The sequence below is a fragment of the Ictidomys tridecemlineatus genome, chromosome Y (assembly GCF_052094955.1).
Source record: "Ictidomys tridecemlineatus isolate mIctTri1 chromosome Y, mIctTri1.hap1, whole genome shotgun sequence".
Classification (NCBI taxonomy): domain Eukaryota; kingdom Metazoa; phylum Chordata; class Mammalia; order Rodentia; family Sciuridae; genus Ictidomys; species Ictidomys tridecemlineatus.
Window position 1 is genome coordinate 16,525,686 of NC_135494.1, and position 10,948 is coordinate 16,536,633.

The following is a 10,948-nucleotide window of genomic DNA, read 5'->3' on the forward strand; positions in this document are numbered from 1 at the left end:
GAAGACCTTTGTACTCTGTACTCACTGAGAATTTTGGTATGAAAGTCTGAGCCTTATTGTGTTTCTCCTGTTCTCTGATCTGAAAGACTTTAAATGGTCTGAGGAATCATTGGGACAGAATAATTCTAAAATCTCTTCCAACTTATTATGTGTACATTTTGACACACAATTAAATTCAGACATAATAAACTAAGTAGATGATAATGACTTGTTTTCCATAGGAGGAGACACAATAAGAAAAAATTGACTTTAGAATTGTAAGAAAATAGAGTGAATTTCACGACCCCCTTGCCCGCAAGGAAGACGCGACTCAGGAATCTTCTTTCAACAGTTTATTCAGGCCCTTGATATTCTTCTAATAATTCTTCTAATCCTCCTCGGATGCCCCTCCCAGCCTTAATAAAGCACCGCGAACCCCAATGCGAAGCTGCCACGTGGACCCTTCTCACAGGGTGCTAGAAAACAACATGCCAACTCTCTCCGATAAGGAGTTGACAATACGCCAACTCTCTCTGATATGGAGTTGTCCTTCACAGACCACAGCGGAGCCAGCGCCATCATGTAATGGCGACCACAGTCCGCAGGAACGGCTCACTACATGAATTTATTTTTCACCTTGGAATTATATTTTTCCTAAGAACCTGTTGTTACTGACTGATAGAAAATTAAATCCTTATAAATATAAAATAAAGCTTTATGACGTCTCCTGGATTATGGAATATATCCATCCCTATACCTTAGTTTTGACTGAACTTAAAAATAAAATTTTGCTTAGGTACTCCTCTCACAATAGCTATTTGTAAAAAAAATTTTCATGCCATTGTAATATGTTTTAATTTTCTTTTAAAAAACCGGTATTTAAATTTGACTTAGTTGGGTTTTATGGAACACAACCTAGAACTGAGATTTTTTTTTGTCTTTGTTTATTTGTATAATCAAAACCTACTGAAAATTTCTCCTTTTTCAAATTTTTAATTATCATCATCATCATCATCATCATCAGTAATATTGTTATTTTAAATATTGTTATTTTAAATACTTCAGTGTTTTGCTAACTGTATGGGCTTTAAAATAATTGTCCACTAATCAATATTTCTAAGATAGTCTACTGTTTACATAGATCTTACAGACCGCCAGCCAATGAGAAATGTTTCTTTGTCAACAGGTGAATAAAGCAAAATGTGCTTGGTATATTCCTCCCCCTTTCAGGTTCTTTCCTTCATCTTCTTCTTCCCATGATAGAGTTTGATGTTTACAAAAATTCTCAGCTGGGTGTAGTAGCCCATACCTCTAATCTCAGTGGCTCAGAATCAGGAAGATCACAAGTTTGAGGTCACCCTCAGCAACATAAGAATGCTCAAAGGCAACTTAGTGAGACCCTTTTTAAAATAAAAAATAAAGTGGGCTGAGGATGTAGCTCAGTGGTAAAGCAAAGGCCTCTGGGTTCTAAATAAATAAATAAATAAATAAACTGGAGGAAAAAAAAATGAAATAAAAATTCTCACTCTATTAGCTCCTCTACTTATTACAGTATCCAGAAAATTATTTTTTTAAAATATGGGTTAAATGCTTGTGATTTAAATCCAACACATTTCAAGCACAAAAGGAGAACTGTGGATTTAGTGTCTGATTAAGTCGGAACCTAAAAGATATTCTTTCAGTGGATGTTACTCTGATCTTTTCTTAAACCTTTTTTAACTGCCAATAAATCTTGGTTTCACATTGGTCTGATATGTTGGCTCTTTGCAGGGTGTAATTTTGTGTTTGTGAGAAGGTAGGGTATGAGTATGTATATATTCATCTCACAAAAAAAACATTGCCCAGAGTTCTCTGGTTGTGTAACATTTGACTGCAGAGGTTTCTCCTCTCCAATGCTATGTTGTTCTTTGCCAATTAGGTAAACATTAGGCACTTGTGTAACCTTTTTATTCTCTAACATTTTCTATTTCCTTTTTGTTGCAAGAAGTAACAAAGTGATGAAGAAGGAATACAATCTTATTTTCTTACTTATGGTGTTATTTTCTTAGTTTTGATACCACAAATCCACCATGCGTCTGTGTGTGTGTGTGTGTGTGTGTGTGTGTGTGTGTGTGTGTGTTGTGTATGACATCAAACACCTGCACTTAGAGACATGTGAAGTAACCTGGGTTTTTCGGGCTATTTATGAGCTTTGCATTCTCTGGCCCTAAATGCTTCACAAGTTAAATTTTAAGCTTTCAATTAAGAGGCCTTCAGTACATCTTTTAGAATCATCATTTTCCAACACAGACTCCATCTCTTCTGATATGTATCAGAATATACATTTGTAATTTTATGCAGAAAAATCTATGTGGATTACCAAGAAAATTGTTATATTTTATTTACCACCAAGGAGTTTTTAAATTCCTAGGGAAAATAAGCAGAGTGAGTTGTTTATTTTTCTGGCGTGCCATCAAGGAAATCTGTCAATTTAATATACCAGTTTATCTTTTTGAGCCCAAATAATACTCACTTTGTACTTCAAAAATTTAGTAATCAAATCTCAAGTGTCACAAATATTTGTTGAAGCACTAGATCTAGATTTAGCTTGTTGGTAGATTTTCAACTCTTCTGTACATTCTAATTCTATTGCTTTTCTTCCAGAGTCTATAATAATAGATTCTTGAAATCAATGAATATTTAAATTACTTCTTACATATTTATGGAGTGTCTGCCTCTGCCAGATCCTGCTGTAAGTACAGGCAATGTAATGGTCAGACTGACTGCCAAATTTGGTATAAATATATCTGTGAATTCCTCAACCACACAAAAAGACATGGAAGAATTCCCAGCTTGGCAGAATTTTAAACCATATGAATTGATGCTTAATGAGAACGTCTTTACTCTATGAACCCATTACAACATATAATTCTATTCTCTCTGTCATCTAGGACTTCTGAAAATCATATTATGAGAGACTATGCACCATGCTTAGTATCCTGGGAGACAACAAAACTGAGCTGAAGAAGTATTATCATGATTATAGAAAATCATTACCAGGAATCAAACTTCTCATAGCATCTGAGTGGTGTGAAGAATAGGGTGTCCTAGAACAGGGCTAGCAGAGCAAAAATGGGTGTTCCACTACTGAGAAGTGTGCCTGGGCTCCAACATGACACCAGTACCCTAAACAGGAGCCAGAAGCATCTGTGCATTCATTCAAAATGGTAAGTAGGGCAGGAGTTACTAAAAATAAGCCATGCAAAAAATAGAAGGCATACTACCTAAAGCTAGATATCCAGGATTTGAGAGCATTCTTAAAAATATATGAATTCTGTCTATTGCCATGTCTTTCAGAGGTAAGTTTGCTTTTTCACATGATGTTTTATTTGGAAGATTAGAAATCATATATATTAAACTATAGAAGATTATGTATATTTCTCACAAAAAGCTACATTTCTCACAAATCTAACATCCGTAAAAACCACTTGCATATTTTAAATTGGTTTAATTAGACAAGACATCACAGCATGATTCAGAGATGAGTGATGGTTTTTCAAGGTTGAAATGTGGCCAAAATGATTTATTAACAATGTGGTAAATATCTGTGCTATATATTGGCTTATCATTATACAAAAGGCACCCTGACTGGTCATTACTAAGCCTCATGTTATTTGCTTTGAAATCAGTAGGAATATATTTATTATAGTCATAGGAAATAATTTTAAGTCTATTTTATTTAAAACTGTTTTGTTTTCCTGAAGAATACTCTGGATTTAAATTTTGAAATAATTATAGAATTGGCCAATGTTGATTTACAGTAAATTAAATTGCACAGGGCCAAAAAAGCAAGTGAAATTTCTCCTAATGTCAGATTATAGAGAGGAAGTCTTGACAAGGTGTTTATCAAAATGGTCTTGGCTTCAGGATCACTTGAGGAGTTGGTTCAATGGAGTTTCCTGGTTTAACATTAATTAAGGATATCTGAAAGTAGTATGTGTAAATGAATCCACAATTTGAATAATAACCCCAGACAATTTATATTACATTGAAAATTACAGAAGTGTAATGAAGAAAAAAGAGCCTGAAACCCTGGTGTGAATTCCTTTAGTTTATTGACTTGAACCCTAAGATTATTTATTAAGATGCTACTCAATAAAAAGTGTAAGAAACTTTTCACTGAATTTTATTTGATAATTAAAAAATAATACAAAACAATGAAATATTAACATTTAAGAGCAGGTTGAAAAAACATGGGTTTTGTTAAGCTCATAAAGTCTGAATAATTTTTACATTGCTTCAGTACCTTTTCGAGTACCTTATTTTATCAAATGAAAATCTAACCCTTGGCAAAGAAAAAGAAATGAGACTGGAATTGTCTTTATAAAAGATAAAATTTCTGACTAAGATTATGAATTTTTATTCATACTATGTAGTATGACAGTAATATTAAGTCAAATGATATTTTGTAAAATTATAAGTAATTAAAATCACATAGAAATTAAAGCTAAAATCTGATTTTAGAATGCACTTAATTAATTCTAATATTGAATAGAAATATTTCAATATTGAGTAAAAATATTTCAATATTATGTAATGACTTAAAATAACTTAATTTGCCAAGTAAAACTAAATAGATTTTTCAAAAAATAAAATGCTAGTATTATTTGTGAGTGAATTTCAGGGCATGCTGGGAAATTAGAAATATACAAAAGTACATTTTATGTCCTCTTTGCACTAATAAATATCATACACTGGACAAAATATATCCATTTTGACTTCTGTGTGAGCCCTGTACTTTCTTATGTATTGGGATTATAGGAGATAACATTAGCAAAAATTTGAAGAATAATGTAGAAACCTTTCTCACATATACTTTGAAAGAGCTAGGTAATTATTACATTTTATTCTACACTTTTTAAAGAGTTACAAAATTATCTTGGCATTTTGAAAAATTTTGATAATCTTATAATCAAGTTTTTATTTCCCACTACAAAAATGTAATATCAAGTAATTTTTACTGGTGTCTAGGATTTAGAGTTGGACAGATACTATCAATTCTTCAGTTCTTAAGTATTTGCTACTTATTTATCTCAACAGGCATCTTCTCAGTTCCTAACCCATGGTCTTGTCATTTCCTAAACTGGCTTATGAATTTCTGAAGCTGTATGACTTTTTTTGTTTCTCAAGATTATGTGTCTCATTCTTATAAAATTCTTAGAGGATTCCATTTCCTTACCACCCTTGCTATTAACCCAACTCCAACCAGTTTAAACACTAGACTATTTTTTATATGGAGGAATGGTGATGTGAACCTAGTACTCAGGCACCTCTCAACATGAAGAACTCTGCTATGTTAGGTTTCACTTTCCATTTTCAAAATCCCAGATAACATACTTCACTTTTCTAATATTTTCTTTCCAAATGATGCTAAGTTTGGCCAAAGTGGTACCTCCCTATACTGAATTGCTGTCTTAATTATTATCTGTTTGAACAGCTAATATATAACATGTTGATTTTTCTTTGTATCTGACATTTTCATCTTCAATTTTTTTTATGGTTTATTTTCTATCCTGCTCATCTAGAATGTAAAAAACATGAGCATAGAATCTTCATTACAGACATCAGTAGGGGCTGAATTAGTGCTTAGCTAACAGATATTAAATGAATATTTGCTATATTTACAACTATACAAACCTTCTTCTTGTTTTCTAAAATTGTAACATACTTTGGTCAAAATACTATTAATTCAAGTTAGACAAAGATGGGCTCATAATTTCACACATTTTTAAACAGACCTTATTAATTATCTGTTCAATGCTTATTTATCAAAACATCTATTAACCCAGATTACTTTTGTGTTACTTTTAAAAACTGAGTGCCTTTAAGAGGAGGGCATATTAAAGATAAGACTTTACCCATCATGTGTTATTTCCAGATTTGATTAAGTATCCATAAATTGAAGTTTTAAGCAACCATTTAGCTGCCCTGCCTTCCAAGTTGGCTTAAAATCTACAAGAGTTAAATCAATCAGGGTAATATGAGAGCTGACTGGTAAAAGTGTTTCTGCACCTGATGTCTGACAGGGTCACAGCATGGGGGATGCTGCAGCAAGGCCACACCATCTGGAAACAGGAACCATTAGAAATGTTAAGTGTTTTGTTTATGATACTCATGATATGGATAACAGGGCACATGACAATCAATAATAAAAGTTTGTATTGTCTGAGATTTTAGGAAAATTCCCAGAATGAGACTAAGGATGCAATTGAGACATGTCTTGAGGTGCCTTTCAGTGTCTCTCAGGATACAAACAATGGTGTTATTCCTCAAGCTTAAACAAGAAATATTTATCCCATGGTTAACAATTTACACTAACCCACCCAATCCCATCCTAAAGCCTCAATTTACAATACAATAGCCCAGCTACAGAGAAACAATTGCTGTGCAACAGTACAAGGACCACCATATGTAGCTTATAGTATCCCCTCAAGGACAAGAGACTAATAAAAATACGTTCCCCAACCAATAGACCCTCCTTTGCTTTATACAGAAACTTCTGATGAAAATGGAAAACACGTAGTTAATATAAATGACAAATGAGTTGAGGTGTAAAGCCCACCCTTTAGTTAAAGATTACAAAGACATAAGAATTGGATCAAAGTAGTTCTTTAAGAAAGCAGTTAAATATGAAAAAAGAAAATTACTTTGGAAATTAAAAATAGGATAATGTAAAACTAACATAGATATATTTTAGAGGCATTTCAGAATAGTAGGCTTTTAAACAATAGACTTTCACTACTTTAAGTGTGTTTTACTGGGATTTTAGTTTAGAAGTAAGAAAGCTTACCAATAATCATAAGTATGATTTAAAGTTAAAGGTTAATGAAACCTGGTATGCTTTAAAGTTAGAAGTGAATAATAATAGGTCAGTAGTCAAGTAATCTAGTTGCATCACTTAGCACCTAGTGATTTACACAAAAATGTAAAAGCTTAAACATGATTGTATAAGGTTACAGAAAAATATTTTGAACAATGTACTCAATATCTTAGGTAATCAATGTATGTCAGAAAAGATTGTAATTCTTGAAAATTATGTAAATCAAAAAAGTTTTGGGCTTTGAAGCAATCCATTAGCTACTTGAAAAAACACCTGTAAAAAAGGTATAAAAATAAAAGTCCCTCTAGGGGCAGAGAGATGTCTTCTGGAGGTTTCTAACTTGCAACCTGTCATCCCAACTCTTCTGATGCCACTACTCTTTCAGGACCCCATGGACCCTCACTCCATGCCCCGCCTCCCCCATGGGGGCTGGGCCTCAGCAGCTGACTTTAACTAAACTGTCACCCAGAGAGCAACTCTTGGTTGCCAAAGTAGTCATTTGTGGTCAGTCTCATGGGGAATTCCTGAAAATCATTGCAAAGAGGAACCCAAGTTATGAAAAAAAGGGCAAGGGCCAAGCAAATATAGTAATTCTCTAGGTATCAAATACAAACTGAGAGATGCAGAGAGCTCTAAAGGATTTTGCTGAAAACTCTTTTGCTGCCTTCCAGCTTTATTGGTCTTGTCCAAGGTGTCACAAGTCCTATTCCAAAAGCATTGTAAAATAACCTGATATCTTATGATATATATTCAGGCAAAGAATATTTTTAGCAAAGAGTAAAGTACCCTTTAGGTATCAGAGACCTTAAAGAAATTTACTAATTCACTGAAAACCTCAGATCTTAAAGTACATATATTACTAATATTATTTATTTATTAAATATTTATCCATTTCAATCACCAGCTCCAGTGCTAGATAAATTAAAAGGATTAGTTTTTTTCTCCCCCAAAGCATAGAATTTGAAGGGGTGTCACATAGATCTTTTATAACTACATAGATGTGTCAAAATGATGTGATATAAACCAGGAGAGGGAGCTAGGAGACACACGGGAGGGAGGGACTGGAAGAATTACAGGGAGTTAATGGTGTTTCCCAACCTACTCCCAATAACTCTTACATAATCTGCTAAAAAAAAAAAAAGCTAAAGAATTATATTTTCCTTAACTTTTTTCCGATATCAGTTTACTGATGTATCTTTTAAATATTTCTTATAAAAGTAAAAACCTAGAAAACAAAATAGTAATTGAATACTCTGGATTAGGAACCCAGATTCTGAAGTGGCTTATTATGTGAAGTAGGATATTTTTGCATCTTAAGAAGATGTTTCTCTGGAGAAATTCCAGCATCAGGTGTAGCAGAGAAACAAGAAAAAGCTCAAAAACACAGGAGCTTGAGCCTTGTTTCTACTTTAATCAGCATCTTACTTTTATCTGTTTATTATAGTACAGTCTCATGTAAATTTTCAGTTAAAAAAAGTTTGTGTGTATGTGATACAAAATAAATTTCAAAAGCTCTAAAGTAAAGAAAACAAACTCCTATTCTTCTTTTATCTACTTAATATTTCCAAGTCTAAACTCATTAGTTTTACTTCAAGGTCCTGAATAAGTTGGTTCTCTTTTTTATAGATGGTGACACTAAGTTCACCATCTATAAAAAATAAATACTGATAAATTCAACCTGACATAAAAAAAATTACTTCGGAAAGGACTCCACAAAGAAGATAAAAAATCCAACTACAGACTGCAAATGAAATATTTGAAAATCACATTATAAACAATATAATAACATGTAGAAAACATAGCTCTGAAAACAAAGAAGGGAAAAAGAATAAAATCTAATTGCAAAATAATTAGACATTTTATCAAAGAGAGTTTGTAAGTAAGTAATCTTTGGGATCTTCAAATTAAAACTGCAAGGACAAATATTGGTGAGGATGTGGGAAATTAGCTCACTCACACGTTGCTTTTAGTATGAACATGGTACACTCACTCTGGAAAACATTTTGGCAGTTTCTTATATTAAGCCTGTCATTGACATGTCATTCAGTATTTGCACTGTCTCACATTTATTCCAGAAAAATGAAAACTTATTCTCCCACAAAGACAGCTATATGAGGCAGATTCAAGAGAGTGCATTAGAGGAAGGCTGACTTTCCAATTGCACTGTGGCTTGGGATTCAAGCAGTGGAAATACTGCCTCACAGCAACATGGGTGAAAGAGGGAATTCATTGAAGTTTGACACTGGACAGTCAGAGGTGCTTAGAGACTCAGAAATTCTGGTGCATCCAAGAACAAGAGCACATTGGAGTCAAGCTTGTTGTGGCACAAGTGGCAGCTGTGCCAGTTTACCATAGAGCAAAGGAATAACACAAACATAGATGTGTCATAAACTAGGAGAGGGAGCTAGGGGACACATTGGAGGGAGGGCCTAAAAGAAATTACAGGGAGTTCATGGTGTTTCCCCCACCTACTCCCAATAAATCTTACACAGTCTTCTAAAAAATGTTAAATAATTTTATCATCCTTAACTTTGGCATGGAAAAACTGGTAGAACAGAACAATAGTCTAAACTTAGCTGAAAACCAAGCCTGCACAGCAACTTGGTGTTTGAGCCCAGTGGGGTGGCACATGCCTGTAATCCCAGTTGTTCAGGAGGCTGAAGAAGGAGTTTTGGAGTCCAAAGCCAGCCTCAGTAAGGGCGAGGTGTTTAGCAACTCACTGAGACCCTGTTTCTAAATAAAATACAAAATAGGGCTGGGGATGTGGCTTGGTGATCAAGCACTCCTGAGTTTAATCCCTGGTACCCAGTTCCCCTTCCCCCCCAAAAAAAGTGCTCTGTGTTTGTCAACTGGAAAGTGAAAAGCTGAGGCAGGGAGACATATGCGGGAACCTGCAAGATTATAGACAACATTGTCATACTGTCCCAGCAAGAGCATATTGTGTGGCTTAGGGTGTACCTGAAAAGCCAGCTTCTACCTCAGAGCAAAGCCTGTCCAAGGAAGGGGGCATGACCCTTGTCCTTGGAAAGACCCACAGAGCACTCCTAGGCACTTACCCACCCTGCTGAGTTGTTTATCTACAAATAACAGGAGAGATTTGGTGTGCCTGGTGTCCCTGACTCTGTCAGGCTAGGTGGGGACCCATAGCAACCTCCTAGCAGCCATCAATCAGCAAGAGACCGGGAAAATACCTGGGATGCCAGATGACCCTCCCCATAGTTTATGGTGGTTGATAACATGTTGGAAAACCATGTAGTTCAGCATGTACTCCTCTCTTGGCTTAAACCAATCAGTTCAAAGGAATCCCCGTCTTGTACTAACCAATCACCCCTACCCAATTTTTTCCCTCCAGTGAATGTGCTAATCATGTTTTAAAGTTGTTTTATGATTTTCCCGCAGTGTGTGATGATTTGCTAAGAGATGCTATGATGTATGTGGAGTCCCTGCCTTCCCCAAGAGTGAATAAAAGTGCTGCAAACCCTGGGCCTGGGCCTCTCAGCGTCACCAGTTGCTGTGTGCACACAGAGGACCAAGCTAGCTCACAATAAACGCCTCTTTGCTGCTTATATTGATCTTGGTCTCCAGTGGTCTTTTGAGGGTCCCAAATTTGAGCATAACATACCTAGCAGAACATGATTGAGACAGGTAAAGAGAAGATTGTATGCAGGGGGATAAAAAATGGAGTAAGAGATACAAAATGGAGTGCAACTAGCTTTTCCTTAGTCTGGTGGGTCCTATGACCAGCCTAAGATTGTCAGGAAACTGAACAGGTAGGATTGATTACACTCAGGGAATGAGCATGGGAAGGGCAGACTTAAGAGTGGTGAAGTATACGATACCTGTGGAGGATTGGATCCCTTGTAGTAAGAGATTCTCGGGAAGCTTCTGAGATAGAGGCTTACAGCACAAATCAGCATCTACCTAGCCCTAGTGGTGAATTGATCTATTCTTTCCAGAGCTAATACTACTCACAAAATACGTATAATAGTTAATCTGAATTGTCAACTTGGTTAGATTCAGAGATGCCTAAGATTAAGAGGCTTCTGTGTGTGTCAATGAGGATATTTCTAGGAATGATTGGCATGTAGAATAACAAACCAAAGCAGAGAG

At 35.1% G+C, this 10,948-nt stretch overlaps 1 long non-coding RNA gene across 1 annotated transcript; it reads left to right on the top strand.

Moving 5' to 3' along the window:
• Window positions 1-3,211: 3,211 nt before the first annotated feature.
• LOC144371844 (uncharacterized) lies at window positions 3,212-10,410 on the top strand. The gene is made up of 2 exons (XR_013431948.1): window positions 3,212-3,317; window positions 10,238-10,410. It is a non-coding gene; the product is annotated as an uncharacterized LOC144371844 (long non-coding RNA).
• Window positions 10,411-10,948: the final 538 nt, after the last annotated feature.